General features: G+C 39.5%; 1 long non-coding RNA gene and 1 pseudogene across 1 annotated transcript; both read right to left on the bottom strand.

Annotated features, from left to right (window-relative positions):
- LOC116675983 (alpha-N-acetylgalactosaminide alpha-2,6-sialyltransferase 3-like) overlaps positions 1-19243 on the bottom strand; it is a 36037-nt pseudogene extending 16794 nt beyond the window's left edge.
- On the bottom strand, positions 1289-13993 carry LOC116675984 (uncharacterized). The gene is made up of 4 exons (XR_004328575.1): positions 13854-13993; positions 12925-12928; positions 8580-8582; positions 1289-1300 (listed from the first exon to the last, which is right to left on the bottom strand). It is a non-coding gene; the product is annotated as an uncharacterized LOC116675984 (long non-coding RNA).
- Positions 19244-21631: the final 2388 nt, after the last annotated feature.

The following is a 21631-nucleotide window of genomic DNA, read 5'->3' on the forward strand; positions in this document are numbered from 1 at the left end:
TGTAACGTTTTTTTATTGTGGGATAAATTAGTTGATTGATTGGTTGGTTGCTTGGCAGAAAATTAATTAACAATTTGTTGAATCAGAAGGAAAATTCCTAATCCTTCCGTGGTTTTAGCTTCTCATGTGAGAATTTGTTGAATATACGTATTTACTGTAAAAAATTAAATATCTTTGGGTTGGCAGTAGAAGTATAGTTTTAATAAAATGTCTGTTAAGTCACTATCTATCGCTGAATGAGGTAACACAATGATGATTGAGCCTATGGCCCGCTGATAAAAGCCCTTGCATTTGCAGTTTTACAACCTACATGTCTGTGGTGACTTTCCCAGGAATAATCACAGTTAGTGACGCTTTTTCCATCACCCAACAGTGGTTGGTCCACAAGAGAGGGCAGGTGGAGCTAACGCAACAGACACGCTCTTTAATTGCTGACTGATATATGTCACATAGGCGATAATGTTCGGATCTCTGGGAAGTAAGGTCTAAAACACACCTGAAATTACCGCCTATTGCCAAAGACAAACAAAAAAGAAAAAAAGAAACGGAGACCTTCAAGATTATGACTTTTAGTACAGTACTAGTGTAACAGTAACTTAGTAACTCTCCACCCATGGGAATAGTGAATTATTATCTGTTGCAGTTCCTTATTTAAATCATTGCTTAGTGCTGTGCAGATGTTTCGTTCTTCCAGTACAATAACTAAACATCCTGATGCTGCTGCCCTTGGTGCATGCTACTTCGGTTGCATCAGCCTTATCAGCGGTGACATATGAAAAGAAAATCCTTCAATCCAGGTCAAATGAACACTAATCTGTTCTGTTGGCATGATACTGCATCATTATAGTCCAGAGCATCACAGAGAATCTTAAATCCTTACTGCTTTTATGTTGATGAAACTCTGTAGAGGCAACAATAAGGAGAAAACACCCTTTTATCCATTTGTTTTTCACAGCTACAAACATCAATACTGCAAATCCCTGTCTTAATCAGTAGATGTAGTGTGTGTGTGTGTGTGTGTGTGTGTGTGTGTGTGTGTGTGTGTGTGTGTGTGTGTGTGTGTGTGTGTGTGTGTGTGTATCTTGACACGTGTACTTGTATCCGGGAGTGGAAAGCAGTCAAAACCCATTTGACTAATGCATATCTGATATCAAATGGAACATAATCCCCACAAATATAAAGGATTAAACACTACAATATTCACTTCCCCTTCTGCTACCAGAAAACTTTTGGGATGAGGAGGGGGAAAAAAACACCACCATATGTTCACAGAAACAGTTTGGAGAAGTTCTATGCTCTGCTGCGTAGGCTGATGCTCGCTCACTTGAGAAAGTGAAGAATTTGTGAAAGTGAAGAGGAAAAAAAATCTGTTCTTTGAGAAGTCGAGAAACTGCATATCTGTGTGAGCGGAATGAGTCTACCTGTCAGAAACAAAGCATATTGAGACTTTATGTTTGACTGTGACTTTCTGCTGTGTGGGAAGATTTACATCACTGTCGATTTCTTCCTCACAGCCCTTAAAACTACGGTTTTTCCCTGGATGGGGTTCTTTGTTTCATTCGTTAATACGTCTCAGGTTGATAACGTACATGTAATCCACAAAACACAGCAGCGGTCATCTGTGCAATTAATCTTTTAACCACAAATTGTTCCAGCTCATTTCTCAAATGTGAGGATTTGATGGTTTGGACTGTTGGTCGGACAAAATTTTAAACTTGTCACTGACTTCTGACGATTTATAAATTTATCAAGAAAAAAATTGCCAGATTGATTAGTAATAAAAACAATCGTTAGTTGCAGCCTTAATCATGACATCATTTGTATCACATCATATCAAATATATCATATAAATATCACACTTTCCTAGTCTGAGGATAGAGGTGCCGTTTATTGTATACAGCCCCCTGATTTTGGAGCAATGTGACTCGACTAGAAATGGTCAAATTTCAAATGTCACAATATCAGCCACTGTATGGGTGACAATATTTTAGACTGTACAAAGTCAACAGGTTACATCTGAGCAGAAGAGATTGTAAACTTTGAACAAAGCATTTATAACAGTGTTAAAACTAATTTACATTTAAACAGGTGTCTTTGTTTAGTTCGACTTTGCACAAAACCTGTGGTCTTTTTATTGTTTATTACTATTGTAATGTGTGATTGTAACTGTTTTCTATTTTTTTACGTCATTTTTTTTCCAATAAAGTTTTTTTTATTCTTGTTGAGCTGCTTTATGTATGGTTGTCAACTTGGTCGAAGTATTAAACTGTGGGCACCCGGTTAGCTCAGTTGGTAGAGCAGGCGCAGGTTTACTCCTCAACGCAGCAGGCCAGGGTTGGACTCTGACCTGCTGCCCTTTGCTGCATGTCATTCCCCCCTTTCATATCTTTAGCTGTCCTTCCAAAATAAAGGCTGAAAATGCCCAACAAAATTATCTTTAAAAAAAAGCATTAAACTGTAAATCAAACAATAAAAAAACAGAAGGCAATAGGCCTTCAGTTTTTTTTATCGTTTGATTTACAGTTTAATGCTTGAGCCAATCGGGCCAATGGCCCTACTTTCTATCCCCCCTACTTCCGTCGCCCTTGTTCCAACCACACCCATCTTCGAACTCTGCCTTCATTTTGAACTATACATCTGTAAAGTTTTGTTTCAAAAATCTGGCTGCAGACAGAAAAAAATGTAACACCTGGCAAAGTATTGAAATCCGCCTCTGTGGTAGCTCCCGCTACAGTATGTCGCCTGGACTACATTTTGCCATGATGACACACACAGACTCACAAGATGAAAACATGCCATCGTGGCTAGTGACAAACAAACACAGCGTGAAGACAGCCTGGCTATAAAGACGCTGTAGCTGCATGTCTCAGACCACCTGCTTTACGGGTAAATGGAGACGAAAATGTGGTTTAAAAAAAGCATGTTTCCTATTCTATAATATCTATAACTGCTATTGTCAAGGGTTATATTTAGAGAAAACGCTGAGCCAGAACGTTAAGCCAGAATGTCTTGCGGCATTCAGCCAATCACAGAAAATGACTTATGCCACTCGTTTATGACTAGAGCCTTTTAGCTTGATCCTGCTGTAATATCTGGGTTTCTCTCTCTTTTAGTAGGTGGCTCTTTTGGTCACAGATGGCTGACGGGCAGAGAGGACGGCACTGCCAGCCAAGGATGAAGACACTGTATAGTACTGAATCTGCTGCTTGCCATCTACCACAGCCTGACTGCAGACTCGCAATTGGCAAGAGAACCTTTTGTGCAAAATTAAAATGCAACAGAGAGAAGATGCTGCACACATAATTTTGATTTGAGTACTTCACAGCAGAATTCTCCCTGTTTCTTTGTGTTTAAAGGGCGAAGGCAGGGTGAGGTGGTGTGTGTGGAGGGGGGGGGGGGGGGGGGGGGTGCCTGTTGAGAAAAACATCGACCAGAGAAAATCCATTTCAATTTGCCAAATGCCAGCACAGGATTACTGACATTTAGCAACTGATATTCCCCCTGAAACTCAATGGTATCCCGCCATAATTCCATAATAAAGCCTCATCCCATTGGTAGCGATTACACACAGCATGACTGCTCACACAGAGAAATTTGAGTATGTATTTATACATCACCAACGCAAACTACAGAGACATCTGACAATCGGAAAGGATTAGACAAACCGACAGATGCAGTGCATCATCTGCAGGACAAGAAGAACAAACAGCATCACCAATTTTTTTTCTCCACTAGACTAAACAGACGTCCGGCCTCTCGAGACTTTCCTAAAGGTGTTATTTGTTAAAGAAATGTGTCTGGCTAAGAAACTTCTCCTCAAGGCTGCCGGAGACCGAAAGCAGCAATGCTTACTGAATTTTGAAGTGGCTCAGTAATAAAAAGGAATTTGTCCTGTTTGGTGCTTAGCCCTCAGAGGGATGATGACTGAGATACCTTGAGGTTACAAATGCACTGTTCAAACTGGTGAAGGTTATTCGCATCTTCTTCAACTACTTGTTAGTTGAGAGATGTTTATCACCGTCATTCAATGCAGAAGAAGAGGAAGAAGTGGAAGTAGAAAAAGAAACTGTCAAATTGTCATCAATAATTCTCTCTTATGTGATAGCTAATTAGTAGTTTTGGAGTGTTGGTAGGTTAAAAAAAAACATCACTTTGGGCTTTCAAAAAATGTGATTGGTTTTCTGACATTTCATAGGCCAAGCAATTAAGTGATCCATTGAAATGGTGATTAAGGTCCCATGACATGGTGCTCTTTGGATGCTTTTATGTAGACCCTAGTGGTCCCCTAATACTATATCTGAAGTCTCTTTCCCCAAATTCAGCCTTGGTGCAGAATCACAGCCACTAGAGCCAGTCCGGGGGGGGGGGGGGGGGGGGCCTTGACCAACTGCCACTTTGCTTGTTTGAAAGTCATGATGTCTCTCTCTTGTTTAATCTAATTTTTTGATTTTCTTTTTTGAGGATACTTGTGTTTTATCTGTTTAACTGATTTTGTGTAAAGCAATTTGAATTGCCTTGTTGCTGAAATGTGCTATACAAATAAAACTGCCTTGCCTTGCCTTGACTTTTTCAAGGATGGGCCAAATTCTCTGGGCGGGCAAAGTAGAGAAAGGGGAGGTAATCTTGCTCCTTATGAGGTCATAAAATTCAAAATTTTTCAATGACAGAGAAGGATACCCAGCGCTCGCTTTACACCTATCGCCATTTCTAGCCATTGGGGGACCAAAGGCAGGCTGGGGGAATGCATATTAATGTTAAAATAAAACTCATAACGTACAATTTTCATGCCACGGGACCTTTAACAGATTATTTGCAGTACATAAAGTTGGACGATTTGCAAGAGACAGATTTAAAAAACAGAAAGGTCAAAATCAAAGCAGAAAAGGCTGTGATTGATAGACTGTGATGATTCTTTGTCTCCTGATGCTGAGAGGGATGTTTTACAGTGTAAAATTAAGCTTGTCGGTGATCTCTGGTGGATAAAACTATATATGGACACATTGTAAATTACCACAACCCGAGTATACCATTTCTCTAGTGCAATTATTACTTTTATGATTACTAGCAAATAAAGTCACCAATAACAACTATTGGTCGATATATCGGCATACACAACTCCATGGATCACAATCTCCAGGCTGAGACAACCTTGATTAAATCATCAGGGTTACTTTTTTGTATCACCTTTTTTTTTATTCCAGAGCAAAACAGCAGATTATTTAACCATTTTCATTAATACCCCTCATGTTGAGGCACCAATTTTGATCCTCAATTAATCAACATTTTCTGCTTCCTGCTTCTCAAATGTGAAAATGTTCTTCCTTTTGTGTCATATACAGTATGATAGTAAATTTACTCTCTTTGGATTTAAGACTAAGGGATTTCTTAACCATTTTTTAATTTTTCATAAACTAAACAATGACTAGGCTACTTAATGAGATGTTTTGCTGAGTTCAATTCAATTCTGTGTCATGGCAGTGTAGACAGATGAACAATGTTTGGTTTCCCTTTGTAGAGCCAGTGCATGGAGCTCCTGCTCATAGCAGCAGATTGCAGGCAGACCTCCACTGCTCCAAGCCAGACAACGTTCATCTGCACACACTGTCCACACAGCCATGACACAGAGCTAGTTTAAAATTGGCAAAGTGTCCCTTGAAAAACAATAATGAGCAGACTGCAATTGGTACTGAAAATGATTGTTAGATACACCCTATCCTGGACTAATGATTCATGGTAATTCACTGTACATCAGCCTTCTCTAAATGTCTGTCAGGATTTGGTTACATGGCGATTAGTGCCAAGCATGAGACAGACGTGGAGGAATTTGCTCTTATTTTCTGGAGCCACTGAACAAACAGTATATGTTGAATCGGATAAAGGATGTGTTGCACTTAAGATTTATTTTTAAGTCTCACTGTGAAAATTCATGGAGTTTTTATTGAGAGAGAGGAAATCTCAACTAAATCTTCTTTGTTCAAAGCAGCAGATTTCTCAGAGATTACTAACCCCAGAAGCATTCAAACAATTTACCAGTGCAGCTTTTTGTTTTTCGTTAATCCTCTTTAGATTGTGAATGTTCTCCGAGAGCTCGAAAAGCATTGTGAATTTTAAGTGAAGCAGCTGTTGCACACAATAAACAAATCAACCAGGTGAATCGACAGCCACCAAACAGCTCCGCTATGTGGCACACGCAGGTGTTCATTTTGGAAAACAACAGTAAAGTTTGCATAGTCTGCTCTGTCAAAGCCTTTGTGGTGCTGCTACACTGTATTGGCAAAATCCAAGGGTGGGAGAGAGTGGCATTCCATGGGTGCATGTGTGCATGTGTGCGTGCGTGCGTGTGCGCCTGTGTGTGGATGAGGAGGCTGTGGCAGTGTCAGATCAAATCTGGTAAGAAAACAACCACAAAACCAGCCGTGAAATCTCAAACACAACAATGTCACTCAACACATTCAGCAGTGCAGATTTCTCACAAAACAACAGCCCAGAGCCAGTGAGCAGATGCAACATTACCCAGAGTACACTGTGCCATTTTGAACCGCTGCCCATTTCCTTTTCTCCTAACAACCACAACAACAGAAAGTTCCAGGGCACAGCCGAGCATAAAAGCAGACAGGGGATTATATTTCATTAACAAAATTGACTGCACTTTATTTAATGCCCTCACTTAACCGCCAGGCTGTATTAGTGTCTGTCAACCTCTTCAGTTCACAGAGGCAATCAGCCTCCCGATGCTGGTGATCAGAGCACTGCCGGGTTTCCGCTGGGGATAATAACAGTGGCACTGAAACCTTTTATTAGCTGGCTTGGTCAAGAGCCTTCAGGAAGAAAGCTACACTACGACCAGACGTGGCTCCCACTGAGCACAACCATGACACTTCTAGAAAAGAGAAAGAGACAGAGAATCAAAGCCAGGATGTCCGTCAAAGATATCTGATGTTGTCTGCAAATTCTGCGATAGGATGAAAAACAAAAACCCTAACATGTCAAGGCAATAATCAAGTTAAAAAAGCCAGTCTGGAGAGAGCGGGCGTGGCACAGTTGGACAACACTAATTACAGGGATGTTCTGCTCGCTCGGTTAAAGAGCAGAGTGCAGAAAAGGCGAGTTACACAAAATCAGCCATTATTCAGGGTAACGCGTGATCCTGCCACCTTGTGGGGTAAGACTTAGTTTGTGAGCAACAGGATTTCATAAAACTATGATACTAAATTTATACTGCTAAGAAGGATTTTAATTGCTCCTTCCTATACATGCAGCTTAAAAACAAGGGTCAGGTAAAAAACAAGTACTTCAGCAAGGCAAATACTTAAATCACAAGTAAGTTCCTACTCTGACGCCGCCTGCTGCCCCTTGTGATTCTGTACGTTTTCTTTTTGTGTTATTTGAATGGCACTTCTAAGCCACATCCAAGTCTACGGAGAGCATAACTCCTTATCAAGACTGATTGGTCTCCTCTGGGGCTTTTGCTCACCCCTGTGCCAATGGGCATTTAGGTCTTGCCAACAGCTCAAATGAGTCCAACTGGCTAGGAGCTGTATGACTCTGTAACTACTTCCTGTTAGGAAATGAACACAAAGAGAGGATATAAATGCTCCTAAAAGTAGATATACATAACTGTCCACAAATGTGTGAGCAACCATTGGTCATTCCTTCATACGTACACAATGTGAAGTCCATCCGGTATTTGTTATTTCCACGCAGCAGCAAATTAACATATTACCTCCTGGATCGTGGTCAAACCTAGTCTGGCTATCACCAGACCAAGCCAAGCTCAATAGATTTGAGATTGAGCATTGGTCTGGGGAGCCTGCTCTGTATTTTCTCTACACAAGAGGCGTGACAAATGGTATAGTTCAAATGACTCTGTATGATAGTCCTTCAACCAATCAGACCAGCTTTCAGACCAGAATTCAGCTGCGCGATCCCATAAAAAGTCAATGCAAAGACAAGAAAAGTTGTTGCTTGTTGTCTTGCGGACAAACCTTAATAAAGTATGAATTCAGACTTTTTACATTTTTTACAGATGGATATAAAATGCAACCCTGTCTCCTAGAAATTATTATCCTAATTAGGGAGTTAGACACCAGAGTCCCATCTGTGGTTAGGTTTAGGGGTGCAAATGTTTCCCAAAAACAAGTTCTGTTGTGGAAGTTTCTGTTCAGCGAGGGAGGAATTTGAGTGGCAGAAGAGACCTTGTTGAAACAAAATAAAGACAGGCTGCAAACTGGATTAAAGGTTTAGGTATATTCGGTGAAAGGGTTTAATTGTTTTCTGCAGAGAACAATCAAATGAGGAGAACAGCTTTCACAATGAAACAGAGTAACAAACCGAGACCTTTTTGCAGAGGCACCGTCTCTGCGTCTGGAGCTTAGCGCCGCACAAGACGATTGTTATTGGTTTAAAGAAACCCAGAGCGTTTTTTTCTCCTATCTTGGAATGTATGTGTGGTGAAGCCAGACCTTACTCCACAGCGCTGTGGAGATAGGGCTGGCATTGTCAGAGCACTGAGGGCCAAGCTTTCTGGCCTTTTTAAACAAAATTGCCGCTAAATGTTCTACTGCATTGATTGTTTGCACTTTCTCCTGATATCTGGAGAAACAAAAGGCATATTAGCAACAGCACTTTTTCAGTTACTTTATGACTATTGGCCTCTTGTTTAAGTGTACTCAAAGTATAAAACTTCAACCTTGACAGGGCTCAACACTAATTTTAATTTGAGTAATTAAGATACTATGCAGTTATATGTCAATATGACATAAAAGAATCTTAAGTGTTATCGGTCAACGTGTCCATATTAAATCCCTGGTTCCTCCAAAGTTAATCCAGCAAGTCACACGTTATGCTGTCCTTATTTTTTACATGTTAAAAAGTTGTTGCCACTGAGTGCAACCAAAGTCGGAGAATTGGTTGAAGGTTTCTCAAAATGGTTACCAAGGACAACCTGGCAACTGTTACTGTTAAGCCTTACTTGACATTACAGCTTCAAAAGGCTCCTTTGTGAGTGTGTGTGCAGTAATAATAAAGGTTATGGCCCAGAAGTTTTTTGTGAGTGACATGTAATTATGCTGCTGACTGTGACTGCAATCACACAGTGAAACTTAATTTGTAGGCTGCCATATTTTGTATCTTTTCTTTGTATTTTGGGAACGGACTAAAAGAAAAAACAGCTAAGAAAATGACCAGCACTGGCTACAGAGTTCAAGCACCTCAAAATGGCGGAGTAACATGATTAAGCCACCCAGGATTAGAAACTACCTGACCAGCATGACCAATGACACATCGTGAGATCAAGTAAAGCCTTAAGTCTTCCCAGATGTTGACTAGATTCCTGGTTTAAGGGATAGTTCTGCTGGCCCAGTAACTTTGACTACCACTGGATTAATGCCAGATTTGGAGCGAGGTTATCTCCCTTGGTTACCACTGTGAATAAACTAATCCTTGCACTGGTTTCTTCTGTGCAGTGTGTGTATGTGTGTGTTTGTACAACAGATGTAGGTTACATTACCATGATAAAGAAGCCACACGCTTAAATGGTACCCTGTCGGCTCAAAAGGTTTTTAGAAAATGGACGGCAATGGCAAAGCCGCAAAACAAAGACTTTTGTTTAGGACATTCAGTTAGGAGAAAAGTGTAGCTAGTCAAACAGAATTTTTGGGACACCTGGCTAGCTCATCTGGTTGAGCACAGCCCCACGTACAAAGGCTCAGTTCTTACCGCAACAACCTTGGGTTCAATTCCAACCTGCGGCTCTTTGCTGCATGTCATCCCCCCCCCACACCCTCTCTCCTGTCCTGTGAATAAAGGCCAACAAATGCCCCCAAAAAAATACCTCACCTCATACACCTCAGATAGTCCCATTTCCCAAGTTGGGAAGTCATTCTTCCACTTTGTTGTGTTCATCATCTTTAAGTCGTTATACAGAGATGGCAAAAGTACTCATTTCCTGTACTCAAGTAGAAGTACAGATACTTGTGTTGAAAATACTCTGGTAAAAGTAGAAGTACTGATTTAAATTATTTACTCAAGTAAAACTAACAAAGTACAGGCTTGGAAATTTACTTAAGGTATAAAAGTAAAAGTAGCCTTGCGAATGACAACCAAACTTCAGTGGACATGGAAAAAGGCTCTTTATATGCCGTTGGCTACATTTTAAATGGATGTCTACCAATAGGCCTGAAACATTACATTTATGACTATTGTATCAGAGACTGGGACTCCAGGTTAATAAGATTCTGACTGAGTAGCAATATATGATTCAATTGTGATTCTGTGAGAATTCTGTGTATATTCCCATCCAATTACATTGAATTTGGTATTGACAACACTAACAATAATAACTAGATACTAGATTAGGACTGTATTTAAAGCTGATTCTGGTGTCCAACTTTGCCCCAGGTGTGTCTGGTAAAACACGGATGGAGACAACTTCTCTCTGTTGATGCTTTATTACAACAGGACAAACATGTGCATGGCTCTGCTATGGCTTTGTGTTTGTGTGTGGTTCTGCATATAAATAAATAACATTGAAACGGCTACCATACTCAGTGCATAGGAATCATATATATGCTAGTCATTAATATCAATAAACCCACTATTAATTACATTATCTTAATGCAGTGTAGCCTAACTGTAGCATGTAAATAATGCACCTAAAATACAAATGTGAGCAAGAGTGTTCAACAGTCGCCATTATATCGCATCAACAGCCATGTGCAACCCAGCTAACAGGTAAAGAACACAAACAATAGAATCACTAGCTAACTTACTTTAAATTTTCAAGAAATATAGACCAATACAACAACAGGCTTAAATGAACTGACAACATAAGTTACATGACTGATTATCCTCCGGACAGCTAGTCTCTTTTTCTTTTCTCTCACTCATTTCTCCATGTACCGTGCACGCCCACTCACGGTGTGAGTGCAGTGTCCGCACTATTCAACAACACACACTACATGATACACAACATGATACATGACATTTGTACAGAACTTTGTACAGAACAAGACAATTTTGTAAAATGTAAGTAAAAGTAAAAAGTCAACACAAAAATAAATAGTAAAGTAAAGTAAAAATCTATGAAACATCTACTACATAGAGTACAGTCTCTGTTGTTATGTGGAAACAACATGGACGCTACAAAGAAGATGTGTTGTGTTTCATTGCTCAGAGCATTGAAAGGACACATTAAAGTGCCCATAGGATTTGGGGTGTTATGGGGTTTCTGAATGTTCTCTGCCTTCAGTCTCCGGGTGAGCTGTTCAAAATCTGCACGGCGTTCTACGCCACTAGCCAAGACAAGGTGGCTAACCGTAGCATGCTATCGCTAGCATGCTAGCTCGTTTTCAATGACCAAACACTGCTACAACACACACTAGTTCACCATAATCTACAAAAGAACTACTTCCATGTTCCTCTGCAGATATTCCACAAGTGTGCCCTCGTTTAGAAGAAGTCTCCCAGCTAATCCTGACCAAAGTTGGAGAAAGTTACCTAGCTGATGTGATCTTACCTAGGTACTGAGCATGTGCAACTCCCAACAAAGATAGTAAAGAAGTGAGATTGCTCACTCTGTAGCTAAAACAGAGACCAAAACACATAGGGTGAAAAGAGGAGCTACAGCAATGTGCAGTACAACAAAACTATGCTGTTTTTGAAAATGAAACCATGCAAACCTATTCTGGTACAACCTCCAAATACAATTATGAACCTGAAAATTAGCATATTATGTGCGCTTTAATAGCTGTTGGTTTATTTGTCAAATCACAAATTTGCCTCAAGGGTCTTTACAATCTGTATAGCATCCGGCACCCTCTGTTGATTCAGATAAGGAAAAATCCTAGATTGAACTAAGCAACACCTAATAACTAGGCCTATAGCTCAACTGATACTGATTTTTTTAACTATTGCCAGTTTTTGGGAGTTTTTAAAAAAATCCAATAACAATCCATCAGTATCGTAATTAGTCTTTTTTTTTTAAACATAACCTGAACAGTAATAGATCTCTTTGATTTTTTATTTAAATTGTCAATAAGAAAACATTCTGTGCATTTGATTAAACATAAAGCTGTCAGTGCTCTCTGGTGGAAAGACTATGAAATGGCGACCCAGTTTCTAACTTTAAAAAGTAGTATCAGTATTGTATAAAGGAATCTATTAAATTATTAGTAATTGATCTGTATGAACTACAGGATTAAAAATGAAAATCCGGTTTTCCTTAAGGACCCTGTGCAGCCAGATAGCAAACTTTGAAACAATGGAAAATCTTATGTAAACTTCCCACTCAACAGAAAAAACAGATAAAAGGGGAGAATGGCACAAAGTGAAATCTGAGCACGGATTTGATAGCACTTTGAATATAAACCGGATCCTCATTCAACATCCTGCCAGTGCCCTGCGCTTTCTCTAACGGTGGCGGGGCACTTTTTATCAGCCTGCCTTCTGCTGTAACACAATCACATGAGACAAGGGGAACATAGAGAAGTACCATTCATCCCTGAAACTCTTAAAAGAACTGGGACACTCACTGCATTCCCAGTAGCTGTTAACACCTCTCCGCGCATACAACACAACAAGTTTGTGTGTGCTTGCATTTATTATTTGAAATATTTGAAATTTTCTTTGTGTGCTTTCTGCTTTTGTGTACCCACATTAACCCATCACAAAAACTTGCTTAAGTGGCCTTGTTCTGCCAAATGTAGTTAGGAGTAACAACAGCATCACCAACTTTCCATCGTGAAACTGTTTTGATGGAGGACAACAGCCGCAGCCTTACCCAGCTTAAGCATAGTTCTTCACGGATGAACCAACTCCAATTAAAACACAAGCTAACAAAGAGGAAACCCTGCACGTCAGAGTACTCTCTGCAGGCATCGCTCACCAATTATAAACATGAACTAAGTAGCAGACTTTGAATGTGACAGTTCTTAGTGTCCTTAACAAAACCTGGTGGCTTAAGAAATACAGTACATCCTCTCATGCACCTGAACACAGTGGTGAAAGTAGTGTTAACTTATTTTACACCCCATCAATTATCTTATTTTGTGACCCCTTTGGAGGAGCCCGACCCCTAGGTTGGGAACCACTGGACTAAACTACTGATATAATATACAGTATACTAAAACATAAACACAACAATATATTGTTTGCAGAACAAGTACTTTTACTATCAATAATTTAAGTACATTTGATCATAATACTGTACTTTCACTTAAGTAAGATTTTGAATGAATTTATTTGTACTGGACAGAGATGGCCGGAGTACTCACTTCACGTACTCAAGTAGAAGTACAGATACCTGTGTTAAAAAATACTCTGGTAAAAGTAAAAATGCCGATTTAACTTCTTTACTCAAGTAAAAGTAACAAAGTACAGGCATTGAAATGTACTTAAGTATAAAATTAAAAGTAGCCTTGCGAATGACAACCATTTTTATGCAAAGCTAACTGGACCACACCAATGTTACTAAGTGCAAGCTGAGAAACTTTAGTGGACATGGAAAAAGGCTCTTTATATGCCGTTCCATACATTTTAAATGGTTGTCTGTCAATAGGCCTGAAACATTACATATTTATTGTGACAGAGACTGGGACTCCAGGTTAATAAGATTCTGACTGAGTAGCAAGATATGAATTCAATTGTGATTCTATGAGAATAAATAATAACAATAAACCCACTATTAATTGCATTATCTTAATGCAGTGTAGCCTAACTGTGGCATCAAAATAATGCACCTAAAATACAAACGTGAGCAAGAGCGTTCAACAGTCGCCATTATATCGCATCAACAGCCATGTGCAACCTAGCTAACAGGTGAAGAACACAAAAAACTAAATCACTAGCTAACTTACTTTAAAGGAACACGCCAACTTATTGGGACATTAGCTTATTCACTGTATCCCCCAGAGTTAGACAAGTCAATACATACCCTTTTCTTCTCTGTGCGTGTTGTAACTCTGTCTGACGCCCCCAGCATTAGTTTAGCCTAGCAAAGATCTTGCAAGTAACTGGTTCCAACTAGCCTTCTGCTACCAATGAGTGACCTCCTTTAAATTGCAAGAACTATAGACCAATACAACAACAGGCTTAAATGAACTGACATCAGTTATTCGACTTACAGTTCTCAAGGACGCACACAATCCCAACTGATAATCCTAAAGGAACAAGCCAATTTTGTCAAATGTAAGGAGTAGAAAGTACCGATATTCAAGTTAAAATGTAAGGAGTAAAAGTAAAACGTCACAACAAATAATCTGAAAAATCTACTTGAGTACAGTAACAAAGTATTTGTGCTTCGTTACATCCTACTCTGGTAATGGAGTAGTTATACATTGTGGCATTGGTACTTTGAGTACTTCTTCCACTACTGCCTAAACACATCATGAGTGTGTAGGCCTATTGTAAAATGACAATTCTAAACTGGCAAATCAAGCAGTTCATTTGTCTGATACATTTTGTTTAGTGTTGTTTAGTCTCTCTCTCTCTCTGCTGTCCCTTTGATTGAGATTTGATCCGAAATTACCAGTAACGGTTTGAAAATACTGTCCCGATGCCACAAGCAAATTATGAAAACATAAAACATTTGTGTGATTTTTTTGCTGTTTGTACACTTTTTGTTCATTAACCTAACATAGACAAGACATCTGCCCATTATCTGCTTTTTAAACATACACATAACATAGCATAACCCAGTTGTTCCCAACATAGGGTTTGGAATCCTGAAAGGTGTCACAACATCTGACATGAGGGACAGAGAAGAAGAGAATACAAAGTTCTAAACTTTTCTTTTTTTGTGAATTGTTGGATAGTTTTAGCTCTTCAGCACTCAAGAATTTTCAAATTATTCAATCCGGGAAGCTTTGAAAGGGAAACGACTGTTAGGTCGACGTTTTCACAATTTACACAAATGTTACGACAAATGTGTCCATAAGTTGTGAAGAAGTTTTAAGTAAACCTGGGGCAAAGGGTCCAACTGAGTCATTTTTAAAAGCATAAGCTACAATTTTTTATGAGGACCCGTACACATACAATATGTAACTTTCTGCTGTTAAGGGTTGCTCAATCGAAACAATGGATGGTAAACACAAATTTTTGATGTTGGGAAGTTGCGTGGAATTATGGGAGTTGTAGTTTTTAGTGTAACACCATTGCTGATTGGAATGCATCTGTTCTCGGAGTTACTCATTCAAGGTATTCAAGGTATATAGGTTTAGTTGGTAACATTTATTCATGTCATTATAATAAAAAAGTTGCATTTCCCCAAACATAAATACATTTTTCTTGATTTGACTTTTATTGGTTGCTAACCAGTTAGCAAGCTAACATTAGCCAACAGCTAATACACAAAATATTTCACCTTTTGGATGGTTAAACACTGGGCGGACGGGAATTTGTTGTAACGCTAGCTAGTAGTTCAATGGCTGTTTTCTGTAGCAGATTATCTCCAGCTGCCCTTCACTTTTTGTAATCTTAACTTTTTATTTTGGTGCTTAACCCATCTTTTGTCTGATTAATTAAGCAAACCAAGAAATTCATCAGGGAGGAGATTTTTGGCAGGGACACCACTCACGCTAACAGAGACATAGCTAATGATAGATGGCCGCTTTTGTGACTCGGGTGCCTGGGTCTGATATGGTCTGTTTCCTGACACTTCCTTAAACTGCCGTTAGCGTCCTAAGCACCAATCACCAGAGTTAAGTGCTGGCCAGGTGGATTGCTGTAATAAAAATGGCTGGCTAATAGCTGAATGGGAGCTAACGTTAACTAGCTAGCTATATGTTCCGGGCTGTTATCAGCTGTCATCACAACTGAGCCTCTCTGCGCTGGGGGAGTGAGGCAGACAGACCGAGGTGTGCTGGCTAGCTAATTAGCCCAGTGATGTTAACTGTAGTGAAAACAATCATACTACTAATAACTTTATGACCTCATATCGTTATCCAACAAGCATTTAAAATTAGCTACTTGTCAACCAGCATATTGTAGTAACGTTAAGCTGAATCGATATGAAATAAAATATCAAATTTATCAATGAATAAGTTCTCTGTTGTATTACTGCTTTAAAAAGTGGCATGTAATTAATACAATATATGTTGTGTGGCAAAAGAGCAATATTACAGTTACAAGTATTTTTTTTTGACATTGTATGATTTACAATGGCCCAATCCCAAGTGAACTGAGGACTGAAGACTAAGACTCAGACTTAATGATCTCAGGTGCTAAGTGAGAAAGTGTGTGAGGCCACATGGGCTCAGATAAGTATAAATGGGATTGCACTTCACAAGATCACGTTACCTCTGTGACGTTGACTAGCAAAGACGTTGCTGACACTTGCCGGTTTGGGTATTTTCATTTTAAGTTGTTGCTTTCCACACAGCCAAGGCACAGGAGACGGCTGCCTGATTCCACATTTATTCAAACTCTTTTTTACAAGCTGGACAACAGGTCCGTTCCATTCCGTGGTTGTGTGTCGTGCTGTTGATTACCTTTGTAATTTCCGGATTTCCTATGTTCTCCGAGGTAAACGTCACAATGCTTTGAACTGTGGGTAATTCCCTTTGGTGACGTCTGCATCAATGCAGACTCACAGAAAGGGCTTAGTAAGTGTGTACTCGAACCATCACGCCCTTTGAAATTTGAAATTGCGACAACCCTAAACCTTTACGAATTTCGCGAGAACGGGGCACCAAAGTCCATGAGTCTGTGAGTCCGGACTTTGTGATTGGGCCAATTACTCCTGAACGTACAGCATCATCTGAGTGACAGTGTTCTGCAAGTTACGAGTAACTAGAGGGGGAAAGGTAATACACCACTGACAGGCGACTAAAGGAAACGATCCATATCATAAAATAAAACACAGATTTCTTTGGGTTTGAAATTTGGTGGAAAAATTGGGATAGTGTAAGACCAACAAATATATAACATAGGTAGGGTAGTTTTTAGACAATTTAATGCAGAAATGTACATATTGTACCTTTAAGTTAATGATAGAATTGTGACCAAGATTTGTAATGAGTGCATATTACAATTAATTAAAAAAAAAAAAAAAACTTGTAAGAGCTCTGTGGAGCTCGTCAAAGTACCTCAAACATGTCTTTGTGATTTCTAGATAGCAACTTGGATGGTTTTTACACTTGGCTGAGGTGGTAGGCTGAGTAGATACATCAGTTTATCCATCCATCATCACTATAGCTATCTCTTCATACTCAACATCCATTTATTGCTAAGAATCACGAAATTGCTAAGAAGCAGAAAAGCAGGACACACCATGAAACAGCTGCATATGCACTTGGAAATATCTAAAATAATAGTAAAAACAACAAGTTGACTTTATAAGCTGATTCAACAGCTGCATATAGAAGAAAGCTAGAGTGAAGTGTTTCACTAGAGAGACAAGATTGCTGTTGTTTGTCAGCAGCACTTCACGGGGGGGTATTTGAATCTGACTATGTAACTTATAACCATTACTACATCTGACTAATGTTACAAGAAACAAAGAGCTAGTCTCAGTTACAGCTCACTCACTTTTCCTTAAATCACTGTGCAATTTGTACCATGTAATGGGTGTTGGAGTCTTGACAGGAACCAAAGTGTCTTTACATGAATAAAAACTTATAAAAATATTGATAAAGCATGAAGTCTGACAAAACCAAACAAAGAATGTCCATTGTGATGCACAATCTGAGTACAATGAATACATATTTTTTTCTGAAGGTAGAGAAATGATGCTGATGATCTTCAACTTGTATTAGTGATAATTGAATATTAGTGTTTATTAAGTCTCATCAGAATCACACTGTTTATGATCTTACTGTTTCAAATATTTGATTCCAACAAGCTAATGTGTTGTTTTAAACATAAAAACTGCACATTTGTTAATGCACAACTGGAACACAGCCCATCACTTCACAGTATTGTGTGATTTTGCTTACACAAACTTAGAGACTGAATCCATTTGCCAAATGAGGAAGGAGGTCCATGAGGAAGGAGGAACCATCAATCAAAGTGTGTTCAATATTTTATAGACAAAATGCTTATTTAAGAAATCCAGAAATGAACCAGAATGTGAATGGATGATAAAGGTGAAACTATTAGTCAACTAATCTTGTGGAAATAATGGACAACAATTTTAATTTTGAGTCATTTTTCAATAACAAATAAACATTTGCAGTTTTCAACTTCGCAAATGTGAGAATCATTGTATACTTAATATTTTGGGGTTTGGACTGTTGGTTTGGCTAAAACAAGCTATTTAAATATGTCACCTTAAACTCTGGGAAACGGTAAAAGAGATATTTCATTATTTACAGGCCTGTCTCACGTTTTATTGCCAAACAATTGAGAAAACAAGAAGTTAATCAGTTAATCAATTGGTTGATCGACAACTATTGATTCATTGTTTAAGTCACTTATCAAGAAAAAAATCATCATCAGTCATTCAATGTTTCCAGCTAATCAATGAGGATAACTAAATATATTTGGTGTTTGAAGACGTCACCTTAAACTCCATGCAGGGAACTGTGGATGGACATGTTTCACTATTGTATGACATTTTATGGAGAGAAAATGAGCCATGAAAGTGCCAGATTAATCAATAAACCTTAACTAGCACAAAGTGTGTTTGAGTCATCCATGGACAAACTGCACTTTCAGCCCTCACAGTGTGGGTGATGTTGACATCTGTGAATTACTGATATTTCTTGAATTACACTGAAATGAAAAGGGTGGGGAAAAAAAGAGGAAACACAGCGAGAGTCACTGGGAAACTTTTTGTTAACTTCACCTCATCTGTTAAGGCAGGCAGCTGTGGATGTGGTAAAACTCCTCACATCATGTAAACACCTGAACATGTCATGAGGCATGCTGTGAACACAGCTGGCTGCATGGCCTGCATCTGCCTGCTTTCTTTCACGAGCAATGGCCAAAACATGGACTGAATGCAAACAACTAGGGCCTGGCTTTCCTTCATGTGTACGAGCAAAAATCACAAATTCAGAGTCCCGCAAAAAAAACCAGACGAGGAGACAGAAAGCAGAGGAGGGTTAATTAATTACTCCAAGGAGCATCACCACCATTAGCTCACATTTTACCTCACATCTGCTAAATAGCACACTAAATCCAACCACGTCATGCGCTACTTGTGCGTTTTTTCCTCCCTTTTTTGTATGAGAGAGAAACCCCTCTTACCTTACACATCCAGGCCATTCTTTTTTCTACGCAGACAATGGTGGACCGCTTGTTTTCGTCAGCCCAACACGCCGTTCACCGCGTCCGTTTGTAAACACATTTATTCATGAATGCATCACAGGAGGCGACGCCGATGTGGTGCGGTTAATGCGGGGATCGGCTCCATAAATACTGGAGTGTACCGTTATTCGTCTCCTCTCTCGGGTTTTTTCCCCCTCCCATGGAGCCTGCCTGGACCTGAACCGACGCTATTGGCCGGCAAAGAAGCAGAGCCCGCCCCCGCCTGCGTCACGTGGCGGCCGCTGATTTCCAGACCTCTGCTTTTACGACATGCTGTCTGAACGCAAGCTGCAAGTTAACACATACCTTTATTCTTCAATGTGTGAAATAAACAAGAGATCATTTTAACCAGTGGAAAGAACAAGTTTCAAAATTGTTTTATAATAGTTTTTTTTCTAATTCAAGTTTTTTGCCATAATACTTTATTGATATCCATCTAGGCCTATACAGTGCAGTACAGTACACTGAGGACAAAATAGTGTTTCCATGATCCCCTGAAAAAAAATGGGGAGTGCCAGTGCTAAAGAGTGTGCTGTGGAGGTAATCCCAATGCACTGTCTGGGATCTCTCTGTTGAAAATTACAGGATCCAGTTACAACGGGAGTTGCTCACACCCAGGGGGCCAACTTCCATACCGAACATTTCATAATGTGTCTAATAGATTTATAAAGCAAAACAAGTTGCGAGACACCGGAAATTGCTTGACATCCTTTGGATCCATTTTTTATAGATTTACAATTTATCTATAATTCTGTCATCCTGATCTGTATTGTCATTGACTTGGTCTATTCTGTACACATCTTCTACACGTCTGGGCGTTCTGAAAGCGGGATCCCTTCTCATTGCTCTCCTGAGGTGTCTTCCATTTTTTTCTCCAATAATGGGGAGTTGTACTTTATCAAGGGTATGCTGTGAAGGCTGTAAAGCCCCTTGAGGACATTTGTGATTGTGATATTGGGCTTTGTAAATAAATTGACTTGACAACATGAATGAGACCATGAAGTTAACTTGGTGGAACAAGTTATTTCAAGGTACGATTTGTTTTTTCTTACAAAGTTCTGCACTGTAAATTATAATTTTTTTGCAGGAACAAATCATGTTACAACATAATCAATATTCCAAGGTTGATATTTTCATGTGATAAACAAGATCAATATGTTAACAAAAAACACTATTGTGCTATTGTGGAAAGAAAATATTACTGCGGGGAAAAACAATTTGTAAAAAATCTGTCCTGCAAATTCACAGCGGAGTTGGTTCCCTCCTTCATTTGCCACAGATCTGATATTTTTAGTGCAAAACGCATTTTCTGATGCAGTGGTTCTCAAAGTGAGGATGAGGGACAAGCGGGGCTCCTGTTTAAAATGGCAAGGGCCAGAGTGTTCTTAAACAGCCTGCTGGGCTTTTACAAACATCGTCAGTCAAGGTGCCCTAAGCAATGTCACAGATTTTGTCACATACAGCAAACATCTCCTCACTATTCTCTAGCCGCCTGTCCCTCAACACTGTAAATAAAAATGCAGTCCCTGTAGACCGCCCAGGCCCACACACAACAAAAACAAATTGTGCCAACCTGCACCACGAACCCTAACAAACAGTGTTCCAGCCTATAAAAGACAAGAAGGAGTTGGTTCAGTCATGAACGCGCATTGTGGAAGTAGCCTACATGCTAACACTGATGCAGTGATATCTCGTGAAAAAAAAAACCTTTAATTATCATTTATATAACTAAAAGGAGACTTATCCCTGTATTACCCTCTTTTGTAAATATGTATTTTCCTTTTAGTCATGCTGAAATGTTGCATTCAGGCTATTGTGCTTGCAGAGGATACACAGAAAGAGTTCCCTATCTGAGAATATTGTTGGGGAGGTGGTATAGAGAGATGAACTCGGGTCTGCAGATACAGGTTTTCAGTGGTTGCTAAATTCATCTGAATGCAAAAGTGTTGCAGTGAACTAAAACGATATCTTGGAAACCTTTCAGGGATCCTGATAGAAACGGCACTACTCGTTGAGATTATTTGCCTCGAAGAGTTGCGTTGTGGTTGGAATTGGGGGAAACTTCCCGGATTCAATCACAAAATATCGAGAGTGAGCCAAATAGGTGTATTTATTTTTCCAACTGCATCTCAGTAATGTCCTAAAAGCAGTCATTATGAAATACCAGCAAACAGATGAGATACTGCTTCTATTTCTAATGTGGTTATCTGTTCAGGGTCACAGAAGGACTAGAGGCCTCCAGGGGTCAAGTGCTGTCCGTCACAGTGGGAAAAAACATTCACACGGCTGGACAATTTAGAGTATCAAATCCACCTTCTACATGTCTTAGACTGTGGGAGGAAAGCGGAGCACCAGGAGGAAACGGAGCCGACATGGTGATGAGAAA

The sequence above is a fragment of the Etheostoma spectabile genome, unplaced genomic scaffold (assembly GCF_008692095.1).
Source record: "Etheostoma spectabile isolate EspeVRDwgs_2016 unplaced genomic scaffold, UIUC_Espe_1.0 scaffold00002555, whole genome shotgun sequence".
Taxonomy (NCBI): domain Eukaryota; kingdom Metazoa; phylum Chordata; class Actinopteri; order Perciformes; family Percidae; genus Etheostoma; species Etheostoma spectabile.